Raw genomic sequence first — 23,147 nt, forward strand, 5'->3', positions numbered from 1 at the left:
CTCAGAGAGGGCAAGGTTTCCCACAGGGAGTCAATGAAGTCTGGCATATCAATTTGAGGCAGAATCAAGGCTCTTCCCCCTATATCTAGGCTGAACAAAGGTATCTCTTCATCGAGAATGGGCTCCAAAATGCCAGTTCATGTGGCCGGAATAAATCCTGGCCACACTGCCAGTGACCCCACAGACTGTAGAAGCCACACAACTGTCACCAGCATTTAGAGGGTCTAGTTTGGTCCTATGCAGATTCCTCCACTGTGAGTCCAGACTAGCTCAATCTGACCCATATTTTTTATCTTGTCAGACTACAGTCCCTAGGCAAGCCACCTGTAGTGCCATATTATAATCTTATTTATTTATAAAGAGGAAAGGGGATGGAGAGAGGAACTGCTGGTAGGAGCATTACCTGCTCCTCCAGAGGACAGAGCTGAGGTTCCCAGCAACCACATGGTGACATACGACCATCAGAAACTCCAGTGATCTGACACCTTTCCTGGCCTCCAGCGGCTGTTTCAAGTGATCCGACCCCTCTCATGGGCTTCTATATGTATACAATATGCATACACACACCAGGCACAAGCACAGAAAATAAAGTAAAATTTAAAAATAAAGAAGAGGAGGAAATGCGTGCCCGGTGGGCTGAGGGAGGCAGACAGGGTCTCCACCGCGCCATGGTCCCTACAGAGGGTCTCCAGATGCTCCTGGATGATGGGGCAGCAGCGGTGGCACTTGCTGACCCCAGAGGACCGAGGACTGGGCCCTGAGTTGAAGAAAGAGAATGGAAGAAGTAGATAACCTTGACAGTATGTAGAATGGAGCTGCGGGCAGGCCTGCTTTTTGTCCTGCCCGGCTCCCACACAGCTAGCTTTACACCCGAAATAGCAACACACAAACTGTATTCATTTAAACACTGCCTGGCCCATTATTTTCAGCCTCTTATTAGCTAATTCTCACATCTTGCTTTAACCCATATTTAGTAATGTGTGTAGCACCACAAGGTGGTGGCTTACCAGGAAAGATTCAGCATGTCTGACCTGGCGGCTGGCTTCATGGCATCTGTCTCAGAGAGAGGAGAGGCATGGCGATTGTCTAACTTCCTTTCTTCCCAGCATTCTGTTCTGTCTACTCCACCTATCTAAATCCTGCCCTATCAAAAAGCCAAGGCAGTTTCTTTATTAACCAATGAGAGTCCTCCATCAACAGTATAAAAGAAAAATGGATTTGTGAACTAGGACCTCCTAACAATCAGCCCCTCAATGATAATCAGCAAAGGGACTGTGAATATTTTGTTGACAGCAAGCAGAGAAGCTTGGTGCCAAATGAACAGAAGAAACAGGCAGATGTAATTATAAAATTGTGGAAAAATAGATTCACAGTCAATGGCAACTCAAGAAGTTCCTCTGATGGTGCACATCAGCAGTTCCTGAACTCCATCAAAAAGGGGAGATCACCTTCAGAATTACAGGGAATTTTTGATAAACAAGAAGTGGATATTAAAGTTGAAGATTAAAAAAAAGTATGTATATCTACAAAGCCTGTGTCCCAGCCCTTCTCAGGACAGGAGCACAGACTAGGAATCTTTTCTAAAGCAAAGAGTATCAAAGTAGAAAATAAAGTACTTTCTCTGCTGTGTCAGTGAACAACTTGGATCAAGATCTGGTTGTTCAATGGGGAAAGACTGTCCAAAGATTTAACATTTCTCGTAGAGTGATTCACATCAAAGACTTCATTGAAAAATACCAAGGATCTCAGAGAAGCCTCCACCCCTTTGCCCTGGCAAAGGCTCTTCCCTTCCTCAGACTTCTAGATGAGATGGTCACTTTGGAAGAAGCAGTTTTGCAGAATGCTGCAATTATTCAGAGACTCAAGATAACTTCTGAACCTTTTAGAAAATCCCAACAGTTTTTATTTTTGAGAGACTGAGAGAAATGACAGTTGGAAGTAGACAAGCAGAAGTGAGAGACAGAAGTCAGTTTGAGCTTGTGATTTGAGTGCTACTTAATTCCTTATGGGGGGTTACATAATCACAAGTTAAAGTTAGGAGAGTAATGTATGGCTGGAAACCACAGCTAATGCATTTTTCGAAAAGGCCACACAGAAAAAAATATGCATCTTCAAATACTAGTTAAATGATGAGATATTAAATAGCTATGTCATTAATCATAATGTGGCCTAAATTAAGAGCTTTCACAGAATTAGTACTGAAACATTTCCAAACAGCAGATATTAATATAAATGTTAGCTATCTCGGTTTTTAAATAGAAATATATTAAAATGTTGTACATGGCATGTTAAAAGCACCAATGTAATTATTATAGTGCCTATGCCTAACCCTCATGGCTTCTCAGTTTTCAGTTTGTTGAATTAAGCTCTAAGTAATTAAAATACAAATATAAATCAATAAAAACAGAAGTGATGTATATGTTATAGCAAAGATTAAGTGGCTCATACCAGCAGCAGTATCCATAGGTGCTGGATATATTCTATAAACTTTTTATGTGAGTTAATGTATATATAATTATTAAAAAATCAAAGTTTTGTCAGGTGGTGGTAGTGAACATCTTTAATATCAGTATTTAGAAGGCATCCACAGGCAGATCTCTGAGTTCAAGGCCAGCCTGATCTACAGAGTGAGTTCCAGGACAACCAGGGTTATACAGAGGAACCTTATCTTGGGGTGGGGAGAACCTTCAAAGTGTTCAAATGTTTGTTCACTTTAAAACAATGACTTCGAAGCTGCCCACAGTTGTGCATGCCCTGTAGCTCTCGCTCCCACCCCCAAACCTCCTGAGAGAGGAGGGTCACGTAATCCTAAGCAACATAGCAAAGCCCTGTCTCTTAACAATAGCAACTTTCACAACTCGAGGGGTGGCTCAGCAGTTAAGAGCACTGGCTGCTTTTGCTGTGGATCCAGGATCAATTCCCAGCACCCACATGGCAATTCAAAACCACTCTAACTCCTGTTTCAAGGCATCCAGCTCCCTCTTCTGACCGCTGGGCATTGTACTCAAGTGAACCATTCAGGAAAAGCACATAATTTTCAAAGCATGAAAGGATTTCTTGAGGAAGCTGGCATTGTGGTTTTTTTTTCTAAAAGTTGGTCTGACGATGAAGAGGAATGACTCTCACCTGTTTTTTCCATTCTCTCTGTTGTAGACTCACTTACTTTACAGCTTCTAGAAGACAGCTCTTTTTATCCATGAGAATAGAAAGGAAGCATGTAACACTATATGATTAGGAAAGACATTTTCACAAAGGAATATTTGGGAGTCCTTTCCAAAGGGCCAATACCTGGCCAAGCATAGTAACTCACATCTGTGATCACAGCGCTTAGGAAGCTGAGGCAGAAGGATTTCCATGAGGTCAAGGCCATCTTGGGCTACAGAAAAAGACTGTCTTAAAACAACAACGTCTGTTCCTGCCACCTACCACAAACGATATGGTTCGCTGAGTTGGTGATGGTGCCAGCTCCATTTGGAGCCTTGAGTTTGCAGGGATTTAGTGTAACGCTGCAGGAATCTTGCTAGGCCTGAGTCCTGTGAGAATCCACCCTGTATACTTCACCACAGACCATGGCTGACTCCCCCAACATGCAGCGTGTAGACCTCACTGAGCTGTATCCTCTTCTCAAGTTTCCTCAGGCTGCCCCCTTAGAGCTGAAGCACTCATGATGTAGCCTGTGCCTTGCCTCCCATCACAGATGAGGCAGAGCTGGGAAAGAGTGAATGAGGTTTGAACTAAGACTCAGGAATAACAAGGCAGAACCTATGTATGGAACTGGATGCCCTGGCTCCGCCCTTTCTTCTGCATCTTCTCTTAAAGATGCTCTCTTCCCGAGCCCCCAGCCTTCCACATGCCACACCTTCATCTTCTGGGTGGGCAGTGGAGAAGAGAGGATGAGGAGAGCACTTTCATTTTGTCCTTTACCTAGGAATTCAGCAGGTACGTATTAGAAAATTAAATATTTATTGTCGATAACATTTACACAGAGCCCTCTTTAGTAAAACAGAAATAATTATGTTCTTACCAAATAAAAGAGGGTAGTAAAATTGATGATTCTGTCTTTCAGATACAGGCAAAGCTTTCAAATGTTAATATGTTCAAAAAAATCTCTAAGGAAATGTTTCATATAGGCCCTATCATGGAAACTTCATATTGGCATTGTTGTAATTGATAGAGCAGATTGCTCCTTTATGTTATGTAGGACCTTTCAGCAAGAATGGTTACTCATGTCTCTACAGGAAAGAAAGAAAGAAAGAAGAAAAAAGAAAGAAAGAAAGAAAAGAAGAAGAGAGAGAGATAGAGAGAAGAGAAGCGAGAGAGAGAGAGAGAGGGGGGAGGGGGGAGGAGGGAAAGGGGGGGAGATGGAGGTTGAGGCGATTGTTTTGGATGTTCGTTTTTTGGTGAGATATTCTTCTGTCACGGTGAGTTACTCTGTCGTTTTCTGTTTTTTTCTTTCTTTTGTTTTTCCCCTCCTTCTTTGTGGATTTCCCAGTTTGGTTTATTAACCCACCGGAAAGCTACAGGGGCCTTTTCTTGTGTTATCCTATGAGTACACACTGGGAGACCGTTCCAATAGGAAGGATGGTCATCAGCAATAACTTGTGGTTTTCTAAACTGTGAAGATGTCAGTGTGAATGATGTTCTTAAAGATACTCATGTGATAAAGCTTTTTACTTGAAAATCCAAAGCTGTGAAGTTGCTAGACTCCTTACTACAGGAGAATCAATTGGAAGGAAAGCAAAGCTTGAGACAAGTGACCATCTTAGGGGTGGGATACAACTTGACCCAATTCATTGCTTCAAATCCGTCACCAGTTATCTTGCAGATAAGATGGACACAGGAGTACCTATCTGATTTATACATCCTAATCTGCCAGCTAGATTACTAGGCACTCTCAAAACTAAAATAATCTTACGTTATCCTAACTTATTCTGTACACCTCGTAATGTCCCCATACATTGGCAGTGCAGTATGTGTGTATTTATTTTAGTGCCTTAATGTATTTTTGATGTGGTATTTTGCTAGTGAGCCTCAGCTTCTCCACCTGCTTCTAGTGTCCTGCAGAGTGAGCCAAGACAGTAGTCTGGGAGAGCTACGCAAAAACCGGGAAATTAGCATATGAGGAAAGCAGTTGGCCAAGGTTGGAAACCCCCCACTGGTACAGATGGAGAGGCACTCCCGAGAATTAGAAGCCATCCGTGGTTCATTACCATAGTAAATGCACACTCCTGGGCTCTGTGGTTAAGAGCACTTGTTGCTCTTATGGAACACCTAGCCCACTTCAGGTAGCTCAAAATTCTCAGTTTCTGCTCTGGGGAATTTCATGCCCTCTTCTGGCCTTTGTAGATATTTGGAACAAACATGGTACACAGACAAATACACACTACAGAATAATTACACTTTTGATAGAGCTTTAAGGTACTAATGAGCCTCAGAAGCTAGAATCTAGAGCTATGTGTAACCAATAGGGCAGTCCCAGAAAAGTCATAACTTGCAAATGAGCAAGAAGCCTGCATGCTACACAGCCAAACCGCTGTCATCATATGACTTGAAGTCCTCATCGTTTCCTTGGAGGGGCAGTTCAAGCTACTAAACTCTTGCTTTGCTCTCGACTACTTCCTCCCCTGAACGAGTACCCTGTCTTAATAAACTGACCCACGTCTACTGTAGTTTGCTCATAGGCATAAGAACCTAGGACCGTTTTGGAAGTACCATTGGAAACAATCTGGGAGGTTCTGACATCAGAGAGTCCCACACAAAATGCATGCAAAGGAGCTTCACCGCGTGTGTTCTGTGCAGACACGAGGCTGCTCCCAGCACAGTGCTTCCTTCCTAGGGAGGGTGAGCATGAAGATGTCAGTGTCTCATTCAAAGGGCAGAGGTGCATGGTTTAGGGAATCATCTTGACTCTTAGGTCCTGGGAGGCATTCTGACCTGAAAAGCAGACTGCAGAGGCAGACAGAGTGGATTTAGCAGAGCCGCTGTGACCTTTCAGATCTCTTAGCTGTTCTATGTGATGTTACACTCTTTGCGAAATAAAGAGCCTCCTTGCAAAATGCCTGAGCATGGATACAATGAATAAGTCCATCTCTTCAGATCTGCCAGAAGCCAAGGATAAATGGTGCCATCACAGGGCCGAGTTAATTAATCCTTTTATAATAAGGCCCGTATTTGAAGGTCAGTTACAAAAAGACCTTAAAATTAAATTCTACATGATGAGTTGCATGCGTGCACATGAGTGTATGTGTGCATGAGCGTGCATGTGCAGGTGCATACATGCTCCTGCTCCTCCAGAGAAGCTAGTGGCTCCCAACCAGGTGCACAGCTCCAGGGATCTGCAGTCCCTTCCCAGCTCTGAGGGCACCTGAACATACATGACATATTTCCACACAAACACACACATTCACAAAAATAAACATGTTGAAACATAAAGAATAAGGTGGAGAGAGTGATGGAGAGAGACGCCGGATGCTGACCTCTGGCCTCTGTGTGTGTTCACAGAAAACTATACGTACTTACAATTATTCTATCTTGTCATTGGTAGGTCTCTGTTATGCTCAATTCATGACATGAACTAAACTCTATTATGGATATATATTATAGGAAAAATAATGTATGTGTGATTTGGCACTACTGGTGGCTTCCGGCGTCCATGTTGGGTTTTGAAATGTGCCCCTTTGCACAAGGACCTACTACTGTAAGTGCTTATGCCCACCCAATAGACGTACAAGAGTGCACATAAGACGTCAGTTTGTTTTTGTTTAAAAGTAACATACGGCCCTGTAGGACTTAAACAATAGGTGAAAGCTGAGAGGCTCAAGGGAACTAGAAGAGCTCCTGATCCGCTGTGAAAACCTCAAGCCTCAAGGCGGACACAGGGACAAAAACTGAACACAGACCTTCCCAGAGCAGAAGGGAAACACACCTCAGAAGTAGTGGTGAGCCAGGCGGGAGCTGGAGCTGGAGCTGCACCAGCAGAGTGCTAGCCCAGCACACCCGGAGCCCTGGGGGAGACCCCAGCGCTGCATAAACTGGAGGTGGAGGAGAAGGTGCAGATGTTCAGATGGATAAATTACAGAGGAGTACACAATAGAATCCCCCGTGGAAGTAAAAGAACAAACTCCTGAGATGATATATCTAGTGGTAAAGAAACCAGACACTGGAAATACATAATACATGACTTATATAATCTTTAAGAGCAGTCAAGCCAGGTAAGCACCATTGATTCTAGCTGGGGTGTATGGGACGAGCCACCTGAGGTGTAGAGACATTCCATACACTCACTCTTAAGGTTCATGTACCTTGTATACAAGTTACATGCAATTTCTGTATTATTACACATATGAATGCATGATGCATAAATATTAATATGAGTTACAGAGTAAATATATGTGTATAACAAAATATAAAAAAGCTAACGCTGACTGAGAACTCTGTTGCCAAGCATTATAAAACTTAAAATGTAAACATTTATTCTTTTGGCAGGTGGGGGAAGGGGGCTTAAGATAGGGTCTTAGTATGTAGCCCAAGCTGACCTCAAACTCTGCCCCCTCCCGCTTCTAGCTTTGCTGAGACTGCATGGGTCTGGGGAAATGACTCGGTGGTTAAGGTCTCCTCCATTGCTCAAAACACTCAGAGCAGCCCTGCCATTCAGAACATTGGGACGGTTAAAGACTTGGATTGAAGACTTTGGCATTAACTCTCCAGAGCTGTGTTCATCTCAGCCACCTTCTAGCCATATGGCAACTTTATATATCATATTAGTAACTTGTATCATTGCTGTAACAAAATACCTAACAAAAAACAACCTAAGGACCAGTTGTTTCTGGTTCACAGTATAAGGGTACAATGCACCATGGCCAGGTTGTTGTGAAGGCAGAAGCTTAAGGAGATGCTCACTTTGTGAAGTCAATAGACTGGAAGGAGGGAAACAGATGGTTGTTTTCATTTGGTCTAGGGCCCCACCGATGGAACGGTACTGACTCCATCCAGGAGTTGTGCTCTGTTTAGATGTTAGATTGTTTGGTCACTTGACACAAACTAAGATCACAGAGGATAAAAGGACCTCAACTGAAAAAATGTCTCCATAAGATTGGCCTGTAAGCAAGTCTGTGGGAGACTTCCTTGATTAGTGATTCAGGTACTGTGGCATGTGACCTGGGGTGGTATAAAAAAAGCAAGCAGAGTAAGCCACAGGGAACAAGCCAATCAGCAGAGCTCCCCTGTGGTCTCGGCTTCAGTTCCTGCTTCCAGATTCCAGTCCCCCTTTAGTTCCTGTCTTGCCTTTCATCAGTGATGGAATGTCATCAGGATGTGTAAGGCAAGCAAACCTTTCCTCCCCAAGTTACTTTAGTCCTGGTGTCTTTATCACAGCAAGAGAAATCAAACTAAGACAGTGGATCTTCCTAGGTCAATTAACTCACTTTAGAAACTCCCTCACAAATATACTCAGAGGTTTCTCCTCTAAATGTTCCTAAATCCTATAAGAGTGATAGTCAATGTTATCACCCATACATAGCTGGCTGGGCCATAGCATGCTGTGCTCCCATTAGCTCATAGATTGAAATGTTTGGTCACCAGTGAGTGGCACTATTAGGAGGTGTGACTTGTTGGAAGAAGTGTGTCACTGGGGCACTGGGGGTGGGCATTGCCGTTTCAACTGTTCAAGCCAGGCCATTGTTGTGGGAACTCAATCCATTTAGCCAATGACTTTTGGGGTGACTTCCCATGGGAGATAAAACGAAGGAGAAGAAGCCGGGCAGTGGTGGCTCATGCCTTTAATCCCAGCACTTGGGAGGCAGAGGCAGGCGCATCCCTGAATTTGAGGCCAGCCTGGTCTACAAGAGCTAGTTCCAGGACAGGCTCTAGAAACTACAGGGAAACCCTGTCTCGAAAAACCAAAAACAAAAAAAAAACAAAAACAAAACAAAACAAAAAAAAACAACAACAACAAAAAAAAAACGGAGAAGAGTTGAGCTTGCTCTCTTGGGTGGTCGGAATGGAAACAAGCCTTGTGGTTGGTCCTCACTGCCCTTGAGAGAATGACATGATAATGGTAGTTGGATCAGTGGCATTGGCTACTTTGTTCTGCATTCGCGAGTTTCTTTTTCCATTGCACCCCTTAATAAGTTGTTTAATAGATTTTGTGAGTTCTCATTTCACCTGGCACCCAGCATGGGGCCCAAACCACAGCCCTGAGATTAAGAGTCTCATGCTTGGGGCAGGCAGGAGTGGGGTAGAGAGTTGACTCAGAGGTTAAGAGCCCTGACTGCTCTTCTAGAGGTCCTGAGTTCAATTCCCAGCAACCACATGGTGGCTCACAACCATCTGTAATGAGATCTTGTGCCCTCTTCTGGCTGAAGGTATACATACAGACAGAGCACTGTATACACAATAATAAATGAATAAATCTTTAAAAAAAAAAAAAAGCAAAAGAGTCTGTCTCATGCTCTACCGACTGAGCTAGCTGCAAAGACAAAATTGGCTTTATCCATCAACCAATTAATTCAACACATATGGCAGAGTACAAAAGGACACCCCACATGTGTCCATATGTAAAACTCTTGGATCCCTCTTCAGCACCATGTCTGGCTATGCGCAGCCATGATCCCCACCATGATGATAACAGACTAAACCTCTGAACTGTAAGCCGGTCCCAATTTAATGTTATTCTTCCTAAGAGTTTCCTTTATACACATGCCAGGGTGTTTGGTCAAATGTTGTTGTCGATGGGACTGGGAGTGGATCATCACATCTAGGTTAAGTGTGTGTGTTTAGTGGTTCTTAATGTCGCTGAAATGTATCTACAATTTTAAATGAAAGCTAAGCCACACTGTGACAATGGTGTCTCCTGTGCCCATGTTTTTCCTTCCTATGCTTGGAAATTAAGGCAGCCTACCCTTTCGTTGAGTTTCTGCTGCACCCTATATTGCAGTGAAGCCAGGGAGGATGTAGGGCATATTACTCCATCAATGGTGACCGTGTTCCCTCTGGTTTATAGCAATCTTTCTCTATTAGGTCATGCCAATTTCAGAACTGGAAGAAAAACTAAAAGCAACCATGTCATTATGGCTTGGAGGTCACTTTAATTTGGCTACATAGAACTGTGTGTGCTGTTTGGGACACAAATTTATTATGGCCCCAGTGAAAAGAACAAATGTTGACCGTGAGGGTAGAGAGAACATTGTTCATTACATTCTCGTGTTGCTCAACTCCTACTCAGCAGAACTGGAACAAATAATCCAAGCTGACCTGTCCGTAGTCTCCACCCTAGAAAGGAAGCTTGGGGCAGAATCATAGAAGCCATGTGGGTGATGGGGCCAACCCAAGGGAAGTCTCCAAGTAGGGCATGCTGCCTGGTGGTGAGCTCCATCTCTTGCTTCTAACCATGCCCCCCTCAGCCCCCCTCTCTCTGTTCTCTCAATGACAACCTCTGCTCTTGACATTCTTCAAACTTAGTTTACTTTTCTTCTGGCAAAATTAGCTTAAGGAAGGGAGGTTTATCTCAGCGCACAGTCTGAGGGTTCAGTACATCCTGGCAGGGAGTTGCGGCAGCAGAGGCTTGAGGCAGCTGCTCACATCTTGCAGTCAGGAAGCAGAGAGAGGGGGGAATGCTGGTGCCCAGCTCGCTTTCTCGTTTGCATTCAGCTGGAGACCCTAGACCATTGGACGGGTGCTGCCTACGTAGAAGGTTGGTCTTCCTTAGACACACAGACATATCCAGGGGTTTTTCTTGAAGGGGATCTAGGTTCTGTCCAGTTAACAATAATAACCATCATTAAAGCTCATAGCCTGTCACTGAGGGAAGTCAGGCAAGAACTGGAGAAAAGTTGATCACAGGTTTGCTCCCTCTGGCTTGCTCAGCGTGCTTCCTTATCCATCGCAGGGCCACCTGCCCAGGCTGGCACTGCCTGCAGCGGGCTGGGTCCTCCAGGTCACCTGCCCAGGATGGCATTCCCTATTAATCATTAATTTTTAAAAACATGTATCACAGACTTGCCTGCAGTCCAATCTGATGGAAGCACTGTCTGAACTCCTTCCAGACGACCACAGCTTGTGCCAAATCGACAAACAAAACAAAACTATCACAAGAGTTCTTCTTCCAGGTCTGCTAGTGAATGTGGGAGCTGCCACTTTATCACTAGCTGAAGAAGAGGAATAAGCTTTCAAGTCAACTAATTCAGGGCCCAAGTAAGCAAAGGCACTTGCCACAGTAGACTGCTGACCTGAGTTCAATCCCCGGCACCCACATAAAAGTTGAATTAGAGAAAAAACTCCACAATGTTGTCTCTGACCTACACACACACAAACACACAAACATACACACATACACACACACACCAAACACACACATACACATACCACACATATCCACACACACCACACACACACCACACACACATACACGCACATACACGCACATACACACATTTACACACACCACACAAGCACATACACACATATACACACACCACACACACACATACACACATACATACACCACACACACCATACACACATACACACACATACACACATATACACACACAACACAGAAACATACACACACATATACACGTACGCACCACATGCACACACACGCACACACATACACATACACACCACATACACACACACCAACACACACCACACACATGCACACACACACATAGTCAGTCTAATGCTGGCTTAGAAGTCACAGGGAACTCTGGTATAGTCCTAGCAAGCAGGGAAAGAAGGATTCCTCATTATTGACATAAGTTGTGTCCTTTGATGGGCCAGCACTGGAGGAAGCAGAGATGCTTTCTCTTCAGTTCACCCTTCTGCCTGTGTCTCTCACCTGCTGAACTAGAATCAAGAGAGACTGCCATGCTCTCTACATGGGTCCATAGTCAAGTGCAGCAGGACTGTGGGGTCTGGAGAAGACACCGTCATGTAGGGTCTAGTGGCTAGATCTTGTGTTTTCCAGGGCAGATGATGAAAACACGTACCTGTTCCATTTCACAGAGGCAACCTACTTCACTTATGTTGCTGGAGCAATCACTTCTAAGTAATAAAAGTGATGTTCAATTTCAATGGCACTTAGCAGAAATGATAGTTAGAGTTCTAGTGTAATATCTATGTTCATTATCTGGGTTCAGATGGATAAAAACAGCAACTAAAAATATACTACTAGCCTGTTTGTTTCCGAGACAGGATCTCATGTAGGCAAGGCCGGCCTATAACTCACTGCACAGCTGAGGTTAACCCTGACCTTCTGATCTTCCACTCCTGCCAAGCACTGGGATAACGGGTATACACTAGCACACCCGGTTCATGGGGTCCTGGGACCCCACAAACTCAGGGTCCATGTGTGCTAGACTAGCTCTCTAGCAAGTGAGCCACACTACACGATTTTTTGCTGTGTTGGTCTTACACCAGAAACATTTTCTTTGTTTTCATTTGTGTTTTAAACTTTGTGTCGAGATTCAGAGAAAATCTCCTAGGGCACGATCTGCCTCAGTCCATTCTGAGTTGTGCATTTGTTTTCCTACTTTTTAAAAATTACAATTTACTCTTCTTTCCTCACCAAAAATGTTAATAAGCCACTGGTAATTTCTTTGAAAATTTCTTCCTATCTTTTGCTGCTTCCTCCTGAACATCAGTTGCATATGTGTGAAGAAGGGAACTAGAGAGGGAAATGGGCTCTCAGCCCCCACTGCTCGGTGTTTGTTTTACTGGTCTTTGGCATCAGGCTTGATTTGCTAGGGGAGACAATCACTACCTCAACTTTCTGAACAGGAATCTGCATCCTGATGAGGTCCTAGATCGATTCACATATACAGAGGGACATTTAAGAAGTACTGGTTTTGACAGGGGGTATAGAGAGACAACTCACTTGTCTCTTCCAGAGGACCCCTGCTTGGTTTCCAGAGCCCACAAAACCATGGCACGTTCTCATAGGACCTATGGATGAGTACTCAGAATAGAACACAGATCCTCTGGGATTCTGAACCATTTCTGCACCCCCTAGCCTGATTTCTTCAAACTTTTTGCATCAAGCTTTCTAAGGACAGCTCTCTGGCATCTTGTTGCTGTCCCAAGTATCTCATCTTGGATGTGCAATCTCACTTGTGCCCAGCAAGCCTCCCCTTTGTCTTTTCAGCCTAAGTGTCTGTTCCATGCATGGTTAGCTTTCGAAGGGGCACTCTGACATAACCAAAGAAAAGAAAAGTGAGTACTCTGAGTCACTTTGCTGATCCTATAGAGTATTACTTATGAATAATTTAGCCTTACTTTCCCATTTTAAAGACGTTAAATAACGCACAACAATTTATTAAATAATTTTAGAAGGGAGCAAAGTGCATTTCAGGCGGGGTAAACCCCAGGGCTCTCCTTCCCAGTACCAAGAAAAACTGGTTGTCAGTTTCCTACATGTGTGCGTGTGTGTGTGTGTGTGTGTGTGTGTGTGTGTGTGTGAGAGAGAGAGAGAGAGAGAGAGAGAGAGAGAGAGAGAGAGAGAGAGAGAGAGAGAAAGCACTCACATGTTGCCACAGCACGTGTGTGGGAGTCAGAGGACAACCTGCAGGAGGGAGCCCTCTCTTTCCTGGCTCCATGGCAAGTGCCTTTACCTGGTGAGTCATCTTCCTGGTCGGTTACTAACTTCTTATAGAAGCTTTAATCATTTTCCATGTACTTTTGATATCTCCTTGTTCACCCCACCAACACTATTAGAACAGAACAGAAAATAAATTACTTTCTAACTAATATACCTAAAGAGACCCATGACTAATCCATGCCACTTGCTGAATGGAGAGTTTGTTGAATGCCCTTCTCTGGCTTTGTATTTAGCAGTCTTTCAAGCAGGCAGTAAGACAAGCACTATTATGTTCGCTGGTTTAATATCTGGATACACAGAAGTCTAAATCTCACCCTCAATTCTCAGGGAAGCACATTAAACAGATAGTTATGGGTTATTTCCTATTGATTTTGCTTTAAGTTAATTGAAGAGATCCTTTATTAGGTCAGTATAGGAAGTTTTGCATCATTTGTTTCTTGGTTGGTTGGTTTATTTTTTTGTTTCTAAGTGAGTGCTACATAGACACACCATCCCTGGGGGAAAATAAATGGTTCCTTTAGCAAAGTCCTTACCATGCAAGCAGGAGGCCCTGAGTTCAGATCCTAGTTCAGATCTCTGTAACCCCATTCCTGGGAAACAAAGACAGGCTCACTCCTGGAAGCAGGCTTGTCTACCAGGCTAGCCTGTTGGTGAGCTCTGGATTCGTGCACGCCCTTGTCTCAAAAAACACAATGGGAAGTGAAAGAGGAAGATGCTTGATCTCAACCTTTGGCCTACACACACACACACACACACACACACACACACACGAACACGCTCTTCAACGTGCACACATATAATAACCATGCCCCCCATACCTACACACCATTATTCCAGGGAAACTGGAAGATATGTTTTTTCCTGAAATGAAGACAAGTGTGGGGTGTGGCAGGACGTGCCCATAATTCCCACTGCTCGGGAGTCTGAGGCAGGAGGATCATGAGTTCTTGTCAAGTCTGAGCTACAAAGCAGGGATCTCTCTCAAACAAACAAAATTAAATTAAAGACTTAACCACTGTTGATTTTTGTCTTTTGATTTGGTTGTCAGAGTCCAACTCTAAGTTCAACTCCAAACACTAATTTTCTGGCTGGCATGTTCACCCTCGTCTTGGCTGTGGCCTACTGGCCATGGGCCACCTTTAGGGTTGTCACACTAGGGATGGAACTCAGGAGCATGTGGATCCTGGGCAAGTCATTGTGGCTTTTTTTATTAATTATTAATTATTATAAACAGTTTTTCCTAAGGTATAAGCATGAGACAAAGATAAACATAACTTTAAGAATAATTTTTTATGACTTTGTGGTTTGGCAATTTCCTCTGTGTTTCTAATGCATTCTGATTATTCTCCCTGCGACCATCTTGTACCCCCTTCCATCCTACCTGCTCGACCCTGCCAGTCACTTTCCTATGCTCAGGACTTTTGATTCCGTTTTGTGGCCCATTTAGTTCACCTAGGCCATCTGTATGATCACTGGATCGGAAGTGTCCATCGGAGCCTAGTGAGGCCGCCAGCGGGCACAAGGTAATGACTCCCCATCGCCTCTGGTCTGTCAGCAAGTAAAGAGTCCAGCAGCGAGGCATAGAGCCCTTCCGCCTTGCCTGACTGTTGAAAAACCCACTCTCTCTCAGAGCCCCTGCAAGCCCCTGCAGCTCCTCAGTTCCTGGTTGCAACGTCTGTGTCCTGCCTAGCAAGGTACAGCCAAGACTGGGGATACTGACGCAGACTGACAGACGGCCAGCAGAGCTAGAACTAAGACCTCTTCCCCACATGTTAGTTCACGCCATGTCCTCTGTTCCACGTGAGCCAAGGGCCAATCGTTTCTCCTTAACCCTGAAACCTGCTGTATCTATTCTTTAAAAATATGGCATCTCAGATATCCCTGCTGAGTTTCGCTGGACCTGGCCTGGTGTTTAAACTCTCGAAGGCCATGTGATGCAGCCTCATCTCACTTCCTATTTTTAGAGGTGCTTTCTTCACATCTAAGGAACCACAATGCAGTGCATGGGTCTGCCGACAACACGTCAGAGCCACTGTGAAGAACGGGCCATCCAAACAGAACATCATTTTCTCCAAGCGGATAGCAAATATATCTAGCTTGAATAGGAACATGAAAATAATAAAAAGATGAAAACCTTTGATGAGCGGAGGGATGACTCATGCTTTCACAAAAGGCTGGTGTGAGCCCTTTTTGTTTGTTTGGAAAAACTCATTTTCTTTCGGGTACTCGGAGAATTTAAAATTTTCTCTACTTCAAAAACATACTAATTTAATTTATTCTGTGACAAAATATGACATGGTTTCTTATTCATTTTTTATAAATAAAACTACTGGGAAATGTTTTCTTTTCAATTTTAAGGAAAATAGTGTACACATGAGGGGTTACCGTCGCTGACTCTCACGGGCGCCCTCTGCTGGCTTCAGCTAGAGACGTTTTTATTTCATTTTTTTTTTTTAAACTTCTATTGTGGGCTTCAGGGTTTTTTTTATGTTTTGTTTTGTTTTTCCACAGAATAAGATTTAAAGCACTGGGTGGAAAGAAGACATCTTTGAGAAAAAGTCTCATAAACCCAGCATGATAACACGCGCCTATAACTGCAGCACTTAGGAGGTATGTGCAGGAGGCTTACCATGAGTTCCAGGCTAGCCTGAGCAATGGCATAGGACATTTGAGCTGGGACACCAAGTGAAATCCTCCCTTAAACAACAACGGAAGGGGAGAGGAGGGACACAGGTCAGTTGGTTGGGCACTTGCCTAACACACAGGAAGCCCAACACAGCATAAACCTGGCATGGTGGCACTTGCTTGTAATCCTAGCACTTGGGAGGTAGAGGCAAGAGGATCAGAAGTTCGGGGACATCTAGACAACGAGTGTGAGAGCAGCCTAAGATATAGGAACACACATTTTAAAACTCTTTTTCTTTTTGTTTTTCAAGATAGTATTTCTTTGCGTAGGCTTTCTTTGTCCTGAAACTCACTCTGTAGACCAGGCTGACTTTGAACTCACAGAGACCCACCTGCCTCTGCCTCTCGAGTGCTAGGATTAAAGGCATGGGCTTTACCTGGCTTACCTATTAAAAATTTTAAGTAATTTTTCAGTGAGAGGGAGGAACAAGATAGCCCATTGGGTAAATGCACTTGATGCCAGACTTGCCAGTCTCAGTTCAATACCTAGGACTCTCATTTTGTTTTGAGACAGGGTCTCATCTCACTATGTAGTCCTAGTTGGTTTGGAACTTGCTATGTGGTCAGGTTTGACCTTGAATTCACAGAGATCCACTTGCCTTTACCTCCTGAGTATTGGGCCCATCACACACACACACACACACACACACACACACACACACACACACACACATTTCAGATTGGGATAAGTGGTGAAGGGGCAACAGTCAAAACAGGTCTGTGAGAAACAAGCAAAGGAAGGTCAGTAAACGGGGCAGCACAATGCCATGGAAATACAGGCTGACCCAGCAGAGCAGATGAAGGTGTGAAGCTGAACCTTGGGTGGTGGAAGATCTGTCATGAAACCTGAGCTTACATCCCTCGTGTTCATTAGGTCTTTTCAAGGAACTTGGTCCGTTCATTCACAGACCACAGGCTGCTGCAGAGGGACAGGGCACGGCTGAGAAGGCCTGTACTTGCCTGGGACGCACGAGGCCCTGAGACCGACCCCAGCACTACCTACCCAGGATGCACGTGGCCCTGAGACTGACCCCAGCACTACCTACCCAGGATGCACATGGCCCTGAGACTGACCCCAGCACTACCTACGCAGGACGCACGAGGTCCTGAGACTGACCCCAGCACTACCTACCCAGGATGCACGTGGTCCTGAGACTGACCCCAGCAGTACTTACCCAGGATGCATGAGGCCCTGATACCGACCCCAGCATATGAAGGTGAAAAGGCTGGTTTGCTTTTGATACACAAAAGTCAGCTTTTGTATTTTCTATAAATTATTTTGTTTTGTGGCTGAGTCTGAAGCAGGACCTCATGTAAGCTTGTGCTGTGTGGTCAAGGATGACCTTCTCTATCTGATGTCATATCACCTTAACTGCATTTGACATTAACTTGTTACTTCAAGAAGAAACATAGAGAATAAAAATACAATGCTTGCAAGATGAATTTCTCTTGGGGAGGATTTATTTATGACAAACTTTTTTTTAAAGTCTGTTGTGTTAAACCAGGCATGAAGACACACAACTATGAACCCAGCCCGTAGGAGGTAGAGGAAGATGGATTAAGAAATTCAAGATCGTCATCAGCCATAAAGCAAGACTGTGGTCTGGACTCGTGAGACCCTACATCCAAGAACAAATACTTTACTGTGTGCTCTAAGCATTGATGAAATAGAAGGGCAGAAGCAGTCCCTGCTCCCACAGAACCTGCACAGGGGAACCTGAAAGTGAGCCTGCAAAGAAATAGTTTATTTCAGACAGACAAGGGAGAGAACAGTAGGAAACACAACCCTGGAACTAAAAGGCAGGTAGTGGGGAGAGGGAACTTGGTCACACATTCTGGCTTCTCAGAAGAGGGGAAGTCTCACCTCAAGTGTTCACAGTGAGCCAGCCACAAAACACCCAAGCAGGCAGCTGATGTCACCAGCCCTCAGTGTCGGATGAGACAAAATTATGTGTTGAGCAACATGGCTGAATGTACCATGAACATTTACTAAAAATCACACTTCAATCTTTAGAACTGGGTAACCTGAAAGTAGAAGCAATATCTGAGATGACTAAACAGTGGCCTCATCAGAAAACATAAGGTACTGCTGGGGAGGGGGTCATACAAAAAGAATTAAACGAGTACTAAAAACTGACAAGATGGCTCAGTGGGTAAATGGTGTCTGTCACAAAGCCTGACAACCTAAGTTTGGGAGTCACAGTGTGGAAGGAGAACTGATCCCCCAAAGGATTCAGGGCTGCCTCTGACCTCCACACATGTGCCACGGCATGATGGAGACCAGAAACACACAACAGGAACACAATTTCAAAATGTAAAAAAAAAAAATTAAAACAGTATTAAAATAATCAGAAGGTTTGGGAGACAGGTCAGTGGCAGAGATTCATAAGACATGTACATGCCCTGGGTTTCAGGCACAGCAATTGAAACAAAACTAAAAATTTCACTTGTTTTTCAAAGCTTAAAAGGTTGTACTTAAAAGTCCCAGAGGAACGTGGCTAGAATTATTGGTGGATCTTAATTTTTGTTGTTGTTTTGGTTCTTATTGAGATATGGTATAATGTGGCCCAGGCTGGCCTCCAACTCCCTATGCACAGCCAAGGACAAGCTTGAATTTCTGATCATCCTGCCTGGATCTCCAAGTGCTGAGAAGACAGGCAGATTTCTTCGTGCTAGGTTTATGGGTTGATGTGGTCCAGAGCTTTGTGTGATGTCCAACAGGCACTCCATCAGCTCCATAGTATCTCCAGTTCCCACATCTGTCTTTCCAACAAAACACACCACACACCAGAGGCTTTTATAGGAGAGAATTAAATAGCCACAGATTAACTGGAAAGCCTAATCTGTACACTTGTATGGACATTTTTATGCATGTGTCAGGGTCTTAAAACCATGACCCCCTGTCTTACCCCACACAGTGAGTGCCAGAACTACAGCATGGGTTAAATGCTATGTGACCACTGATATGAACACAAACAATTCTGCTACAAAATGCAGAGTTATGCAGTAACTATACAGTCATCTTCTCATGAGGTCAGCTCATGAGGATCAAGAATTCTGGTGAAGGATTAAGTCAAGATGCAAGGCATATTAAAGTTATTGCCTTATGAATGAACTGGTTGTTTCTTGCTGTAGATTTCTCCTGTAGCTTACTCCTATCTGTTACAAATTTGGGATTTATCTCTTACAGTTCAGCACTATTTGATCATTTATTGGGCACAATTTCCCCTGTGCATTTGGGATGTATTGATAACATTCCCTAGCTATGTATGAAAACAGTCCTACAGTCAAAAAACCTGTCTGCCACAACCAGGGACCTTGCTAATTGGATTTTAAGATAAACTATTACCAAAGAAATACAATCTTATTGTAGAAGGAGGAGGAAGAGAAAGAGGAGGAGGAGGAGGAGGAGGAGGAGGAGGAGGAGGAGGAGGAGGAGGAGGAGGAGGAGGAAAAAGAAGATAGCAGAGAATTGGAACTGGAATTATAATTGAGACAGAGAATTGAGCTAAGAAGTTATAGACAGGACAGAAGAGTTAGAAGAGAATTAGAACTAAGAAACTATAGACAGTTATGGCAGAAGAATTAGAATAGAGAACAGAAGGCAAGAACTGTAAAGAGACATGGATATAAAAATATGTTGTGAGTAAATTCTCTTTAATCCTCAGATTTTAGTTCCTTCACTTACTGTAGCATCTTTTTTTTTTAATCCTGAGTGTGAAAGCTTTAGAGAAAGTTTTCTAAATTCCTGTATTTATTGTTGTTTAAATAAGAATGGCCCCCACAGGCCCCTATGTTTGGTCACCAGACAGTGACACTATTTGAAAGGATTAGAAGGATTGAAAGGTGTGACCTTGTTGGACAAAGTGTGTCATTAGGGGTGGGCCTTGAGGTTTCAAAAACTCAAGCCAAATCCAGAGTCTTCTCTGCCTATAGATTGAAATATAGCTCTCAGCCATTGCTCCAGTATCTGCCTGCATGCAGCCACACTCCCCACCATGATGATAATGAACTAAATCTCTGAAACTGTAAGCAAGCACCCCATTAAATACCTTGTCTTATAATTGTTGCCTTGGCCATGGTGTCTCCTCACAGCAATAGAACGATATCTAAGGGAGAAGTTGGTACTGGAAGTGGCTGACCATGCTGTTTATCCCAGGAATATGGAAGACGTTGGGACTTCGGACTAGAAAAGTGGTTGAACACTTTAAGTGGGGCTTATTGGACCATCTTAGTAGGAGTATGGAAAACAGTGGCGTTGAGAGAGATGGAGATGATGATGCCCCGCTCAAGAGGCTTCAGAGGGGAGAATATCAGTAATCGGCTTAGAGACTTGCAGGGGAAAAAAGCTTTCTATTCTTGTCCAAAAAAAATCTGCCTAAGGTCAAACTGGAGAGTTTTGGATTAATGGCATTGGCAGGGGAGATTTCAAGATCCCCTAGACCATGTTGTGTGGTTACGAGTGGTCACTCTTATGCAGATCAGTAAAGAAAATGTGCAAACTGGACAAAGAGAAATAGAAAATGTAGAGCTTGAGAAAAGGAGCACCCAGAAGTGTGATGGAGCTAGGTCCAGTGCACAGAGATTTAAAAAAAACTTAAAGAAAACGCTGATGTGAAATGAAATAAAGGGAGTGGTGAGCTCAAGGAAAGACCCCACCCAGCTCAGCCTCCTACTTGTGCAAAAGAACTGAAGAGGAGCTTAGGTAGTGACGGAGACCACGAACAACAGACCGCTGGTGCATGTGTGATTGAACAGGGGCTATGTCCCAGCCCCAGCAAGCAGCAGAGCATCACAGCTGCAGCCACGTGGTCTCTGACTTACAGTCAAGCATGTAAGGAAGGGATTGTGGACTATTCCTCTGCGACTAAGGGAAGCTGTTGAGGCAAGGCATGTATCGGGGTGTCCCTGAATGGAGACCTAAATAGGCTGTTGTATGAAGCTATGAAGGTGAAGCCTGGATTGCCTTGGAGACCCTAAGATGTTGGAAATGGCAGAGTCATGCGCTGCTTGGGAAGCTAAGCTGCTAATAGGGAGGGAAACGAGCCAGAAGAATGTTGTAGTCAACAAAGCTGAAAGGAGTTGGAAATCTGAAGAATGTGTTGACATTAGACATGAAGATGCAGTTTGGTTTTCCATCTTGCTTTGCTTCAGTATTTCCTCGCTATGCTCCTTTTCCTCCCTTTTGGAATGGTCATGTATATTCTGCACCACTGTATGTTGGAAGTATGTGATTTGCTTTTTGTTTTTGCTTTCCCATGGGGTTACACTTAAGAGATTGCCTTGAGTCTCAGAGGAGCCTTTGGACTTTGAAAGTCTTGAGACTAAAACACTATGGGGACTCTTTGAAGTTGGACTGATACATTTTCATATCATTATATGGCTACAAGCCTACAGGGAGAAGGAGGTGGAATACACTGCTTCCTGGCATAAGGATAATGCCCTAAGCCTCAGAAGCTGGAAGCACTGTGTAATTCCTTTGTTTTCTGTATGTTAGTGCTTCAACACTACAACCATAAAGAACAATTCCAAGTACTGCACTTTTTAGCTGGAGGAGGGTGATCACAGTCTACAGACTCATTTACTTATATCAGACAAGATTAACCTTATTCAGAACTTACTGGAAGTTTATAAATTCACACAAATACAGAAATTGATGCAATTAAGCAAAATCTTTAGGACTTAATTGTTTTAATTCTTCCATTATAACTTTTTCTGCAGGCTCAATTTCCTGCTTCATAATCACTAATGGTTATGGTTCAACCAGTTGCTAGATTGAGACCACTTTGGTAATATTTTGAACCAAATGTTAGTGTTGATTCAAAACTGTGAAGCAACATCTGTTTCTTATGTAGCCTTAAGGATTAATGTAATGATTGTCAAGGAGTTAAACTTAGGGAATTTCAGAAGTGTGGCCTGCAAGGGCAGTATACAGGAAAAGGTGGAATGGTTTTGTTTATGAGGGTGTCTGAAAATTAAAATCAAGCCGGATATCATGGTATAGTTGCACAGTATTGGTCCTTCATGTTTTGGCCATATTGTATAAATACTCTGTTTTTTAACATTTGCCATGGTCATGGTGTCTCTTCATAGCAAGAAAATAGTGATTAAGACAATACTGATATACTGATATGAAGTAACTATCATATTCAAGTCTGGGGATTGGAGAGATGGCTCAGAGGTTAAAGGCATTGGCTTTTCTTCCAGAGGTACTGAGTTCAATTCCCAGCAACCACATGGTGTCTCACAACCATCTGGTGCCCTCTTCCAGCCTGCAGGGACACATGCAGGCAGAACACTGTACACATAATAAAAAAAAATCTTAAAAAAAATATTCCAGTCTGTTAGAGTCAGTTTGAGACCTTGTTTTCAGAACTGATTCAATTGATTCATGGTTCAAGCCTATGCTCATCTTTCCTATATCAGCAGCAAGGGCAGACAAGAAGCTTTACAGACAAGGGCCAGTCTACGGCAGGTTTCACTTGGACAGGGACAAATAAAGTGCATCCAGACAGGAAGTTAGTGTCATCAGGGAGGTCACGGAACCACCTGTCTGTGACACAGAGACAGCTAGAATCAGTCCAGGGGAGAGGATTCGGGCTGTGACCTGGATACAAAGAAAGTGGCCAGTGACTCCAGTCAGAACCAGAAAGTGTAGGCAGGGAAAGGGACAGAGGAGAGCTTCCAGGTGAACCCATTTTATTTCCAAACAAGATTCCAAACATAAACAAACTTTCCCAGTACCATACTGGATCTTCAGTCCATAAAATGTATTTGTTCCTAAAAGTCTTCATAAAATCTGCCTTCCCCTTTGTGGTGGGAATTGGCAAACAAAAAGCCAGAGGTTAAAAGGTCGTGCACAAAA

General features: G+C 43.7%; 1 pseudogene; it reads left to right on the forward strand.

Moving 5' to 3' along the window:
• Positions 1–775: 775 nt before the first annotated feature.
• On the forward strand, positions 776–1,920 carry LOC119826025 (annotated as a pseudogene).
• The last annotated feature ends 21,227 nt before the right edge of the window (positions 1,921–23,147 follow it).

Source organism: Arvicola amphibius, chromosome 11, assembly GCF_903992535.2.
Source record: "Arvicola amphibius chromosome 11, mArvAmp1.2, whole genome shotgun sequence".
NCBI lineage: Eukaryota > Metazoa > Chordata > Mammalia > Rodentia > Cricetidae > Arvicola > Arvicola amphibius.